A 15,300-nucleotide genomic window follows, 5' to 3' on the forward strand; every position below is an offset into this window, starting at 1 on the left:
GCTGTGAATTTATTTGAAAAATGAACGATAATACATTCACCCCCCTCTGTATTAACCTAGTGGACCTAACACACTGAATACAAAGAACCATATAAAGGTGAGCCTAAATGTCACTAACTTTATGTTGGAGAAATTTAGGACTTACCCTTACCTCATGCCTGACATGAGGAGTAGTGATATTTCTAGTACAACTATGGCTCCTGGTCCTATAAAAGTACAAATACAGGCACACCCACATGAGTCTACCACAGCTGAAATCATTTATTCTCAACCCCTAGATGTTATAAAACCAACTCCTTCATCCTCCCAAAAGGATGGAGATAGTAAAAATAAGAGAAAGCAAATTAATCTAATTGTGATTAATGAGAGTGAAGAAACACAAGGTGAGAATGTGAGTCACCTAGTCAAGAAAGTAAGGAGAAAGAAAATAGATCTAACCACTCAAATGACCACCTCTGCATCTTCTCAACAAGATGCAATTGTAGAAAAGGGAATAAAATATACTCTAGTGACATCTTCTAAGAAAGATGTCACTATTGAACAAAGCAGCATCCCAAGTACATTTTATAAAGAGTCTGCACCCCTTCTTGAGCACATTTAAGAAGGTGAAAGAAGTAATAAGGCTGGAACACACCATGAGAGCACATCTATTGAAACTCCCTCTTCTACATAGGGGGAGTTTCCAACACTGAAAACTGAACTCACTAATATCATCTCACAAATTTCTTCCTCATTCAATGAAGGACTTGAATTCACTTCTCAAGTCCTGCCAACATCAGGTGACATAGTTCATGAAACTGTGCTTGTAACGCCCCCAAATCCGGGGTCAGAGGATTTGGTTGTCACTATGAAACCTCAATCCAAAATAACCTGTTTAATCAATAAATATCTGCCAACAGTTGAAATATAGCATCTGCGACCCCAAACTACACCAAGATCTTTTAAGGTTACAGTTCTAGAAACAAGAATTCCAAATTCCCCCAATAAATTTTTCAGTTTCTTTTAAAAATCTTTTCAATAATTTACAAACTCAAAACTAAACCCGCTAGTATAACTTCGAAAAGAAGTATTGATAGGGATAAATAAATTATGATAGTATAATTAAATACTGCAAGGTGTGGGCTGCCGGGCCCAATAAAAAGATATATGATACTCAGACCAGAAAGGTTAAGCCTGATGGACCAGATCAGGCCTGATGAAATAAAGAAGGCCCAAAAGCCCTAATTATTAATTAATTTCGTAATTAATTAATAAGGGAAAAATCAGCTATTGAGAAGAGTCCCGATAAGGATATAAATCCTTATAGATTATCCTCAAGGGGACCTAAAAGGATAAGGAATCAGTTTCCTACTATCTAGGACTCCAAAGTCCATTCTAATTATGAGACTTGCCCACCAAGTCTCCTATACCAAGTCCAATTCAAGGACTCCCAACATCTATATAAGGGGCCTCACCCCACAAATCAGAACTACGTTTTTTGGCTTGATTCTTTAATTCACAGAGATACGTAGGCATCTCGTAAAGGCAGAATTAAGCTACGATACACGAGAGCAGCCATTAAAGGCCTTGAGCTCCCGAATCTTAGTAATAAATACAGCAAATAATAACCTTAGTTTTTTATCCATAACATTTGGCGCGGTCTGTGGGAAAGCAGAACAACAACCATGGCGAGAACACGGAGAACAAGTAGAGCTCTAGAGGAAGGAACACCATCAGAGACAACCCAGGTGATTTCGTCAACCGTGGAGGTTCCTCCCCATTCGACTTATGCATCTACTCAGGGGGAAGCCCAGATAGGGGCAACTCAACCTCAGCCACAAGGGACAACTCCCCCGACTATTCAAGGTACGAATCCTCAAGTTCAACAAGTACATATACCTGTGAATTCTCGACCTGTCGGGTATGAATATTCAACTGTTGTTACTACTAACCCCCCTTATGGGATGCCCCTTAACCCTGAGGTTGGAGGAAGCGGATATGCTGGGCGAAGCGAAGCACGAGGGCAGTCGCCCCCCTATATACGAGGCTTGGGTCCTATCCCTGAGGATCGGGAATTTTCTGGTCCTTACACTGAGAGAGACTCCGAATCTTCGGATGATGAAGTGGCCCCGAGAAGGAGGCGTCCTGGAAAAGAGCCAGTGGCCGATGGAAGGCAACGCCCCCAAAGCACCCCAGGGGCGAATCCCCAAGAAGTGCAGGAAAGGATCAGGGCTCATGAGGCTGAAATCCAAAGGCTGAGGCGTGATTTGGAGGCTCACCGGGCCACCAGACCCCAGATACCTCCTAGGGGGAGAAATCCTCCTCCTGTCATAGACCTGGATGGTCCGGTACGAAGAAGGGCTACTGTCCCAAGAACTGATCCAAGCAATCTCCTTCCCCTTAGAGATCCTGATGATCCAACTCCACCCTTCACAGAAGAGATAATGAATGCCTATATCTCAAGGAAATTCAAGATTCCCACTATCAAAGCCTATGATGGCACGGGAGACCCCGCTAATCATGTTAGGACATTCTCTAATGCATTGCTGCTGCAACCCGTGAATGATGCTATAAAGTGTCGGGCCTTCCCTCAAACCCTGTCGGGTATGGCTCAAAGATGGTACAGTCGCCTGCCCCCAAATTCTATTGGATCATTCAGAGAATTAAGTCAGGCTTTTATTAAGCAATTCATCAGTGGAAGAGTCCATGAGAAAAGTTCAGCATCTCTTATGAGTCTTGTGCAGGGAGCTAAGGAATCCTTGAGAGATTACCTGAATCGTTTCACAAAGGAGGCTTTAAAAGTCCCGGACCTTGATGATAAGGTAGCCATGATAGCACTGCAACAAGGAACTAGGGACGAGTTTTTTAAAATGTCCTTGGCCAAACGTCCCCCTGAAAGCATGTTGCAGCTCCAAGAGAGGGCAGGGAAGTATATCAAGGTTGAAAGAAGTATGAGGAAGACCGTAGTAAGTAATGAGCCCACTGGAGGCAAGAAGCGGAAAACTGATTTAGAATATATTGCAAAGGACAAATATCCTAGAACCGAACAAAACCCTGATTCAACTCCCAAGAAGGGAGGACCTGGGCAAAAGTTCACTGAATACGCTAAGCTGAATGCTCCTAGAAGTTAGATTTTGATGGAGATTGAGAAAGACAAAGATGTTCGTTGGCCTAAGCCCTTGAAGGCTGATCCCGCCAAGCTAGATAAGAGCAAGTATTGTAGGTTTCACAAAGATGTTGGCCATGACACCGATGAGTGTAGGCAATTGAAAGATGAAATTGAGTTTTTGATTCGAAAAGGAAGATTGAACAAGTATACTGGAGATGGAGGGGACAAAAATAATAATGGAAGGAAGAACTTTGAAGATCATAGGAGGGACCAAGACGATCAGGGGCGAAATCCCCAACCCAGAGGGCCGGTTATAAATGCAATTTTTGGAGGACCGCGACGCCCTCGAGGACCTGTGATAAACACGATCTTTGGAGGTCCAACTGCTGCTGGATTGTCCAAAAATTCCAGAAAGGCGTATACTAGGGAGGTTATGCATATTGTTGGAGAAGCCCCAAAGAGGGCCAGGACAGAAGTAACATTGGCTTTTGATGATTCCGACCTAGAGGGTGTGAAGTTTCCCCATGACGACCCGCTGGTCATAACACCGATAATAGGAAATAGCCCGGTTAAGAGGGTCCTTGTGGATAATGGTGCTTCTGTGGATATCTTGCTCCACGACACCTTTCTAAGGATGGGGTATAACGACTCCCAGTTGACACCAACCGACATGCCGATATATGGATTTGCTGGAGTAGAATGTCCTGTGGAAGGGATAATCAAATTGCCGACCACCATAGGTACGGAACCAAGGCAAGCAACGCAGATGCTGGATTTCGCGGTGGTAAAGGCTAGTTCAACTTATAATGCTATCATGGGGAGAACAGGGATACATGCCTTCAAGGCAGTCCCCTCTTCCTACCATTCAGTCATGAAGTTTCCCACCCAAAACGGGATTGGAGAAGAGAGAGGAGATCAAAAAATGGCTAGAAGCTGTTATGTGGCCTTTTTGAGGGCAGATGAAGTCGGGGGGCAGGTTCTTCCTATTGAAGATATGGATGTTCGAGAAAATGATGAGAATAGAGGAAGGCCAGCAGAAGAATTGGTTTCGGTTCCTTTAGACCCCGAGAATCCTGAGAGGATGACTTTCATTGGAGCCACATTAGAGGAGCCCCTTAGAGGGAAGTTAGTGAAATTTTTGCAAGAAAATAGTGATGTATTTGCATGGTCAGCAGCTGATATGCCAGGCATAGATCCAGAGTTAATTACTCACAAGCTAAACGTGGATCCAAGCCGGAAGACAGTGAAACAAAAGAAAAGAAATTTTGCCCCGGAAAGACAAGAGGCTATAAAACAGGAAGTAGAAAAGCTCTTAGAGGCTGGTTTCATTGAGGAGATTCAATTTCCGGAGTGGTTAGCAAACCCTGTAATGGTGAAGAAGGCTAATGGAAAGTGGAGGATGTGTATAGACTTCACTGATCTGAATGATGCATGCCCCAAAGACTGTTTCCCGCTGCCTAGAATTGATACTTTGATTGATGCCACTGCTGGACATGAGATGCTGAGTTTCATGGATGGATTTAGCGGATACAATCAGATCAAAATGCATAAGGATGACATTCCGAAGGTATCATTTATCACTGACTTTGGTGTTTATTGTTATCTTGTTATGGCGTTTGGTCTCAAGAATGCAGGAGCCACCTATCAAAGGTTGGTGAATAAAATTTTTAAGGATCTTATTGGAAAGACTATGGAAGTCTATGTTGATGACATGCTAGTCAAGAGTCTAGTAAAGACTGATCATATAACCCATCTGAGGGAAGCTTTTGAGGTCCTAAGGTACCACAATATGATGTTGAATCCTACGAAGTGTGCTTTCGGAGTAGGATCTGGAAAATTCTTGGGATTAATGGTCTCAAAGAGGGGAATTGAGGCTAACCCCGATAAAATAAAGGCAATCCTGGATATGGAACCACCAAAAACTGTCAAGGATGTTCAGAAGCTCATAGGAAGGGTTGCGGCGCTAGGACGATTCATCTCCAAGTCAGGAGACAAGTGCTTGACATTCTTCAAATCACTAAAGAACATCAAAGACTTTGTATGGAGTGAGGAAAACCAGAAGGCATTTGAAGAATTAAAGAAGTATATGGCCCAGGCCCCGTTGTTGGCTAAGCCAGTTCTGAGTGAAGTTTTATTTTTGTACTTGGCTGTTTCAGAGAGCGCCTTGAGCGCGGTGTTGGTTAAGGAAGAATTGAAAGTCCAGAAACCCGTATACTATGTCAGCAAAATTTTGCATGGTGCTGAGTTGAATTATTCAGCTATTGAGAAATTCGCTTTAGCCTTGGTAATGGCTTCGAGAAAACTGCGTCCTTATTTTCAGGCTCACCAGATTGAGGTGCTAACAAATCAGCCCCTGAGAAATATCATTCACAGTCCCAAGGCAAGTGGGAGATTGATTAAGTGGGCAATAGAGCTGGGAGAGTTCGATCTCAAGTATAAGCCACGTACGGCAATAAAAGCCCAGGCACTAGCTGACTTTGTGGTGGAATGTACCATACCCAACCAAGAAGTCGGGGGGCAGGAAGATGCCATACCTCAAGACAAGGGAGTCGATGATGGGGGCAAAGAGAAGGATGATAAAGAATATTGGGTTCTCTATTTTGATGGGGCATCAAAAACGAACTCCAGTGGAGCAGGATTGGTTTTGCAAAGCCCTGATGGGTTCTTAATTGAGTATGCTATGAAGCTAGACTTTCCAACCACAAACAATGAGGCAGAGTATGAAGCCCTGATAGCTGGCCTTGGTCTAGCTGGGACACTTAGAGTCAAAAACTTAAAGGTCCGTGGAGACTCGAAGCTGATCATATCCCAGGTAAAGGGAGAATTTGAGGCAAGGGATGATACGATGGCTAAGTATGTTCGCCTAGTAAGGGCTGTGATGACCCAATTTAATGAATGCCATGTTGAACACATTCCAGGGGAAGAAAATGCTAAAGCAGATGCGCTATCAAAGTTTGCTTCATCTGAGATTGAAGAAAGTTCAGGAAGTGTGTACTTCCGTGTTTTGAAGACACGAAGCATAGATATTAAGCTTGTGGCTCCCATAAGCTTGGGGACGTCATGGATTGATCCCATCAAGGCTCACATTCAGACCGGTTGGTTGCCAAGCGATGCAACTGAGGCACGGAAGTTAACTATTCGAGCACTAAGGTACTCCTTGATAGATGGAATTCTGTATAAGAGATCTTTCGTGGTTCCTTACTTGAGGTGTCTTAGGCCCGACGAGGCACGCTTGGCTCTTGAGGAAGTGCATGAAGGTATTTGTGGGAAACACTTGGGGGGCAGGGCCTTGGCTCATAAGATAACCTGTTTAGGCTTCTATTGGCCAGAAATGATGGCTGATGCCAAAGAATATGTGAAGAAGTGTGATCGCTGTCAGAAGCATGCACCAGTTGTTAGACAACCCCCCGAGATGCTGACCTCTATCAACTCGCCTATTCCCTTTGCTATATGGGGGATGGATATTCTAGGGCCTTTTCCTATGGCCACGGCACAAAGGAAGTTTCTGATTGTAGCCATTGATTATTTCACCAAGTGGATCGAAGCCAAACCCATGGCCAAGATCACAACTAAGCAGGTTGCACAATTCCTGTGGGAAAACATTATGTGCCGATATGGAATTCCCCGTATCCTCGTCACTGACAATGGAACACAATTCAACAATGAGGAATTCAAGAAGTATTGTGAAGAAAATGAAATTGAGTTACGATTCACCTCTGTGGCTCACCCGCAAGCCAATGGGCAAGCAGAGGTAGCAAATCGGATAATCCTGGATGGACTAAAGAAGAGGATCGAGAAGTCAAGAAATAATTGGGTGGATGAAATACTTCCAATATTATGGGCCTACAGGACTACCTGTAGAGTCACGACATGAGCAACTCCCTTCATGTTGGCATATGGGGCAGAAGCAGTAGTTCCAGTAGAGATATCACATTCCTCTCCAAGGATTCAGGCTTTCGATGAGGAAGAAAATGAGGAAGGGCAGAGGTTAGCCCTGGATTTAATCGATGAAGTGCGAGATAAAGCACATGCAAAGATAGTAGAATATCAGAAAAAGGTTTCATTCTACTACAACCTAAGGGTTAAAGAGAGGTTTTTTAAACAAGGTGATCTAGTCTTGAGAAAAATAGAGGCTTCTGGTGTCGGACAGAAAGGAAAACTTGCCCCGAATTGGGAAGGGCCGTACAGAGTCAAGAGCATTCAGGGTAGAGGAACCTACAAGCTGGAAACTATGGATGGTTTTGAAGTCCCGAGGACCTGGCACACACAAAACTTGAAGGTTTACTACGTATAAGATACGCGAAGTACGATTCTCACTTGTTATTGTGACAAGTAGGTTTAAAAGCATCTTGAAGCTTTGCTTGCGTAGGATTTTATATTCCAGTAGAATTTACATTGTCTAGTTATTGTTGATTAGGGTCGAACCCATGCTGTGTAAGGTTTTGGAAAACCAGACTTCATATTAAAGAGTTTGAAATTATTTCAATCTAAGGATGTTTAAAGTTCAAAATTGTAAAGTTAAAATAGAAAGAGGCAAGAAAAGCAACATATGAAATATAACCCCGGAGGGTAACAAGTTCTGATATGAATGAAGTTCAAAAAGAAGACATACAAAAAAAACTTAGGCCTTGGAAGGCTGAGATTCCTCGGAACCACTATCTGAAGTCTCCTCGGATGTCTCAGTCGTTCCTTCGGACGTCTCGGTCGTCCCCTCCAAAGTCCCTGTAGAGGTTCCCTCTGCGGGAGATGCTGGCTGTTGAGGCGCTGCTCTTAGAGGCTCTTCCACCCAGGCCTTCTTAGCGACAGGCTCAAGCTCCTCTTCGGAAGAATCTTCCTCCTCTCCATCCTTGATCATATCAGCAAGCTTCTCAGTAACACCTCCAAGCTCTGGAACTCGCACAGGGCAAGGAAAGGAGGACTGCTCGAGGACCTCTGGAAAATCATCCTGGATGGCCTCCACAGCAGCGTCCCAGCCCTCTTTGTAGCTAACTGGGTGAAGAAGGGCATCATGCTCCACCATCAGGCCTTTGAATTCCTGGGTGTCCATCCAGCCATCAAAAGCTTTGTCCTTCTGCGCCTTCAGAATGACATTTTCTGCCCGGGCTGTTTCCAGGTCAGAACTGGAAGAGGCCAGTTGAGCTTCAAGGGCCTCTATTTTTTGGTTGGCCTCCTCCAACTTCTTGTTTGCATCTTCCAGGCCAACCTTCCAAGCCTTAGCTTGGTGAATTGCCCCTTGGAAATGGGCGTTAGCCTGCAAGAGAAACAGCAGAAGTTTAGAGAAGAAACATGGAAAGATAAGTATGAAGGGCATAGGTAAAGGACGTACCGTCGCCAGAGGCTGGGCTCCAAATAGCTCATTCCCCTCTAAGTCCTATTGAAGGACAAAATCTTGATAATCCACCGGGGAGATGGAATGCTTAGACCATTCCTTGGACAGCGCCGTGCTGCCCACGATTGAGTCCTTGCCCCGGATCCCCCAAGCAGGTTGAAAATAGGCCCCTGGCCTCTGCTTGGTGCACAAAACTTGGCTGGGGCCTTCCTCGCTTGGCTCCATTGCCTGAAGGAGGAACTCAGGGAAGCGATCACCAAGTCGAGGGTCTTTAAAGACCTTCCCAACCCTCTTCATCCTGGTTGTCTCCAGGTCCTTAGGCTTAGTAGCCTCCTCAATCTTCTCAGCCACTGCAACAAACGAAGTCAGTTGAAGATCAATGGAATAAAAAATGAAGGAAATAAAGGAGGTAAGAAAGGGAACTTACTTTTCTTATGAACGGGCGAGAGGCCGCGTTCTACCAAGACGGTCTCCCGGATAAGATCCCAAGAATGGGAAGTACCGTTGTCTTGTGTAAGGAGGTTGAAAGCTCTAGCCTCCTCCCCAGACAAAGTTATATCATTTGGGCTCCCGTCCACGGCCAGCCCAAAGGATGATCGAAACAGGGAGCCCCAATCTCCACCTTCCCAAACAATGAACAAGAAATCTTTCTTCCACCCCAAGTTGTTGTCAGGGATGGACTTCCCATTCATGATATGGGGGATAGTGGGGCGCTGATTTATAGAAACCCAACCCGGACTTTTATCAGGGCTATTCTTGAACTGAAAAATCTTTCTGAAGACAGCAACAGATGTGGGGACATTGTGCTTGGTGCATTGCGACAGATAGCACAGAATCAGCCTCCAAGAATTAGGGGGAAGTTGGCAAGGGCTGATGCCCACATCAGCCAGTAGCAAAGGAATGAATGGATGAACAGGTAGTCTGATACCTGCCCTTAGAGTATCCCTGTAGACGCATAGCGCGTCCTTCTTCCACTGACAGGCCCTATCGGCCGGACCTGCAAGAACCAGCTTAAAAGGTTCCTTGATTCTGAAGCAGCTGCTCAACTTTTCCAGCTCCTTGGGGTCTCGTAAGGCACTGATATGATCGAGCGCGTCCAGATGCGCATCAGTCGGGTACTCGTCCCCTCGAGTGTTGATCATATCGATTAAAGAAGTATACCTCGATCGAATGGGAAATTTGTTGGACTTTCTAGCCACGTTCATCTTGGCCAAACGAGTCATTTTTTTTGTCAGCCATCTGAACAAAGAAAGGGGCACGTAAACAGGCTATCTTAAAATGGCACACAATGGAAAAATAAACACGAAAAGCAAAGGGAGGAATTTTACCTGAAGAAGCACTCCTGAAAAAGGCCTTGAGCTCCGACTTGCTGTTATTGCTCTGAGAATCTTAGCAGGAGGAGAAAGAAGAAAACTTAGAAATGAGAAGGTAAGAAGTAGTAGCCTCTCCTCAGTTCTTTATATAAGAGGAGAAGGAAGTTGAAGGGACGAAAGCCCATTAAGAACAAAGGCCCATAGGAAAAAGCCCAGAAAAAGGAACATTCCAGAATATTCTAAGGATTCTAGAGGATTCTAAACAGATCAATATAAAGCCCAATGAAGGAGGCCCAGTAAGTTTTGGAGAAGCCCAATAAAGGAGGCCCAATAAGTTTTGGAGAAGCCCAATAAAGGAGGCTCAGTAAGTTTTGGAGAAGCCCAATAAAGGAGGCCCAGTAAGCTTTGGAAAAGCCCAATAAAAAAGGCCCGGTAAGATTTGGAAAAACTCAATAAGACCCAATAAAAAAGGCCAGGCCCAAATCCAATTAGGATTTGGAAAATACAATACCTTAAATTAAAGCCAAATAAAAAAGGCTAGTGGAAGACCAGGATTCAAGTCGAATTCCAGGTCGTGAATCCTATTCGAAAACTTTCGAGCAGGCACCCGAAAATAACGGATAAAAAAGACCAGGATTCAAGTCGAATTCCAGGTCGTGAATCCTGCCCGAAACTTGTCGACTAGATACACGAAAACAACGGAAAAAATAGGACTGAATTGAGGTCGAAACCTCGACCAGGAATGAGGTCGAATTAGCCAAGCATCTTTCAAGAATAAGGATTAAAAACCCAGGTCGAAGTTCGACTAGGATCTTGGTCGAATTCCAGGTCGTGGATCCTAGTCGAAATCCTTCGACCAGGAAGCAAGAAAACCAGAGAATTTTCGAACAGGATTCAGGTCGAAATGTCGACTAGAATCCTAGTCGAAATCCTAGTCAATAGGCTCATGACCAGAAGCTGAAAAAAAGTGGGGGAAATTTCGACCTAGATCCAGGTCGAAATTTGGACTAGGATCCTGGTCGAATTCCAGGTCCTAGATCCAGGTCGAAAGTTCGACTAGGATCCTGGTCGAATTCCAGGTCGTGGATCCTAGTCGAATTCCTTCGACCAGGATGGCAAGGCTGACCCCTGTTTCGACTAGGATCCAGGTCGAAATTTCGACGAGGATCCTGGTCGAAAAAGGGCTGGAAATCTGAAAAATCCAGAAATTAAGGATAAAATCCCGGAAAAGTAAGGATAAATCCCAGAAAATTAGGGAAAAATCCAGAAAATTAGGGAAAAAACCAGAAATTAAAGGAAAAATCTTAGAAAATTAGGGAAAAATCCATAAATTAAGGAAAAATCCCAGAAAATTAGGCAAAATCCAGAAATTAGGGAAAAATCCCAGAAAATTAGGGAAAAATCCCAGAAAATTAGGGAAAAATCCAGAAATTAAGGAAAAAATCCCGGAAATTAGGGAAAAATCCCGGAAATAAGGGAAAATTCCTGGAAATTAAGATAATTCCTGAATAAAAGGAAAATTCATTGTAAATGTGTAGGTCGCTCCACACTTTACGCAAAAACGAAACCCTGTAAGGGGATAAACAAACTTAACTTCTGCGAAACCTAATCAATGTTTCCCAAAAGTTGGGGGGCAAATGATAGGGATAAATAAATTATGATAGTATAATTAAATACTGCAAGGTGTGGGCTGCCAGGCCCAATAAAAAGATATATGATACTCAGACCAGAAAGTTAAGCCTAATGGACCAGATCAGGCCTGATGAAATAAAGAAGGCCCAAAAGCCCTGATTATTAATTAATTTCGTAATTAATTAATAAGGGAAAAATCAGCTATTGAGAAGAGTCCCGATAAGGATATAAATCCTTATAGATTAGCCTCAAGGGGACCTAAAAGGATAAGGAATCAGTTTCCTACTATCTAGGACTCCAAAGTCCATTCTAATTATGAGACTTGCCCACCAAGTCTCCTATACCAAGTCCAATTCAAGGACTCCCAACATCTATATAAGGGGCCTCACCCCACAAATCAGAACTACGTTTTTTTGGCTTGATTCTCTAATTCACAGAGATACGTAGGCATCTCGTAAAGACAGAATTAAGCTACGATACACGAGAGCAGCCATTAAAGGCCTTGAGCTCCCGAATCTTAGTAATAAATACAGCAAATAATAACCTTAGTTTTTTATCCATAACAAGTATACTAGTCCCAACTATACAATACACAACTATAATATAATATAATATAATATAAACAACTTTACGTAACAGAACTTACACTAGTCCGCAAACCCTGTACCAATCACCTTCCAAAAGCTTCTTCATTTTCTTTCTTCAATTACGCAGTTAAACAGCGCAAGCTAATCCTCACTGAAGGTTAAATTTCAAAGCAGGCAAGTATGAGCGAAATAAATGCTCAGCAAGTTCATTATAGCATATATCTAGTATTTTTGATATAAAACCGACATCTACACTAAAGCTGAACATTTAAAATCATAATTGCTGAATTAGAAAATTTTAGTTAAGGAATCCCAGAATTGGTTCCTTAAATATATTAAAAACCTTTTTGATATTTTTGAGCGAAATGTTTCAGCAATACTTTGAATCTTGACGATAATAAAACTTGTAAAACAGTGTTTACAGAAATATCGTAAACAACAATAACATAAAACAGTGATTATGGACTGAATCAAAAACTTTATTCAAACCCGAACTCTTGATATTAATACTCATTTTGTTGTCATATCAAATTAGATATCAATACTAACTTTGATGCTCACAACATCCCATACTGAAGTCAACATCAATCACCTATACTAATACTACCTTTGATATTTAACAACAAAGTAAGTATCAGCATAAATCAGAAACTGAATCAAAACTGCATTAACCTTTTATCCGAAACCAAATTACTTGATAAATCATTTATTACTTGATACACCTCCAACGACGGTGTGTTGCCTCCGGTGATCAGCCGCGGAGCAACACCGGTATGCCGAAGCATATCCAACTAAACAAACGGGGCACCCAAGGCACATTTTGGCCTAGCAAGGTATTATATCCTGTATAATACATGGATCTCCGTTGGACCGCCACCTCGGCCTCTTATGCAACCAGTAACCATCCAATCTTAAAACATTTTATTGAAAGGGGTCATAATACTCGACACCCTTATAAATTTTATTTCCCCATTCACTTGGGCAAGAATACACATGAAAAAATCATTTTTCTCAAAATATAAAACATTTATAAATCCAGTATTTTGATAAGTAAAAACATTTAACTATTCTGAACATAGAATAGCAAAGAGTACTTGCCTAATAAGCATTTAATTCAGCGATATGTAAAACATTTATCTATTCTGAACTGAGAATATGGAAAGCAATACTTGCATAATAGGCTTCAAAATAAATATCAGTTGAATAATAAGTGACGACAGGGATACTTGCCTTTGGGTTTTTAGCAGTTAGTTACACTCGCAATAACACAATCCATCATTCTGACATCTCATGGCATCAACGTCTTTCCTTTCGATAATTCACTGATGTGTTGCTTATAACGACTCGTGTATTTTTGAATTATTTAAATATGTAATTATGGAATATTAATCAAATAAAATGTGTGTCTTGGTTTTGGCAGCAGTATGTTGATATATACTATTTGTTTGTGATTTATTGGTGTAAAGGATTCGAATGTGTAGTTAAAAATTGAGTTATATTGTTCTGTTTTATTTTTAAAGGTTATTTTATTACAGTTTTAAAACCCATAAATATTTGGATTGTCTCTAAAATTAGTTTTATGATTTAATAATTTCAATACTTATTTTTGGGATTTTACAAAATTTAAATATCAATATTGTATCAATTATTTAACCCTATATGATTTTTAGATTACATTTAATTGTAAAATCCGTATTTAATTTCAGAATTCTTCAAAAATTATGAAACTCAAATTTATTTAAGTTTGGAATATTTCGAGAATTTTAAAATTATTTTGGAAATTTTCGGGATTTATTTCACCCGCGCGTTGATTCGTTTATTTGTTAAAAGCGGGTATAATTTGCGTTTCAGAAATTATTTTAAAATTACAAAATTTATGTTTTTATAAACTTCGGGATATTTCTAACATTTTAAAAATATTTTCGTAATTTTCTAAAATTGTTTTAAGAGTAGCTCGGTTCTTTAATTTCAAACTTCGGGCTTCAGAATCTGCTTAATTACCCCAAGGGTTACGTGTTTATTTTCTAACACGTGTCAGGAATTACAGATACGTGGCATAGCAGCAGAAATTAAGAGATTAAAGCATCCATTTTCTTTTCCTCCGAGTCTAATCTCTCGGCTACCTCGTCTCTCCCGTTTTCATTCTCGAAATCTCTCCAACTCTCCTTTCTGTTTCTTCTCTTCCCTGTTCTTCTTTCTTTTCTCTCTAATTCCCCAATTTCCTTCCTCGGGTTCTGATTTTCCAGTGAGTTCCGATCGGATTTTCCGGTGATTCCTTCAATTCTTCCCTGCTTTCAGATTATAAGCATGCATATATATACGGTTGTGTGTATGTATGTGTACGTGTGTGTGGTGTGCGTGTGTTAGTGTGTGTTGTGATTGTGCGGCGGTGGCCGTGTTTAGCCGCGTTGCGCCGTGGTTCCGCTTCTGTCTTCTCATGTTGTTTTGCAAGGCTGAACTTTCGGCCCTGTTATTTTGGGCCTGACAGTGTTGGGCCTCTTGTGCAGTTGGGTTGGATGTTATACATTTTCATTTAATTTCCTTTTAATTGCAGGAATTATTTGAGTCAATATTCGTGATGTTATCGATGTCATGCGGGAATTTAATTGAATTAATCGGCGAAGTTTCGCGTTGGAAACCCGGGGAATTAATCGGGTACCCGCGGAATTTTGCCGCCGTCCGCGATGACTTTCACGAGCGGACGGTGGACAGTGATGAATCATTTCTGAGTCCTACGAATAAAAATATAAACATGCGAATAATAATAATTAATAACTAAAATGGTGATTGGAATTTGTGAGTTGTGATTGGTTGTCGTATTTTTAATTGAATTGTTGTTATTGAATTGACATCGATTGATGTTTCGACGGGTAGTCCGATAAACAAAGGAAACGCCGCCCGATTTCCGGGAAACTGAATTACATAAGTACGGGAACGTATCCGATGAATATCGGGACATCGAGAGACTATATATATATATATATATATATATATCTATGTGTGTTTTATATGAAACTTGGTTGTACGAAATGATGAAATATTCTGCCAAATCGATAACCCTAATTTCGTAAAATAAAGAGTATATGTATTTTCTGAAAACGAACACCGAACCGATTTTCGAGATTGTGAACCCTAATTACGAGTCGGATTTGAATATCGTTGGGTAAAATTGTTATCGAGGATATGTCAAGCATACCTAGATGTCTAATGTAGGGTATTTCGACCCTGTAGGTTATAGTTGGGAACCTGAAAGTGGACGATGGACTAAAGATAACCTAGTGGTCAGTCGGCGAGCTCAGTAGAGTTTCAACAGAAAAAACCTGAGTGTCGAAGTCGAATCCAATGGGATCT

This window comes from Apium graveolens, chromosome 7 (genome assembly GCF_009905375.1).
Source record: "Apium graveolens cultivar Ventura chromosome 7, ASM990537v1, whole genome shotgun sequence".
Classification (NCBI taxonomy): Eukaryota; Viridiplantae; Streptophyta; class Magnoliopsida; order Apiales; family Apiaceae; genus Apium; species Apium graveolens.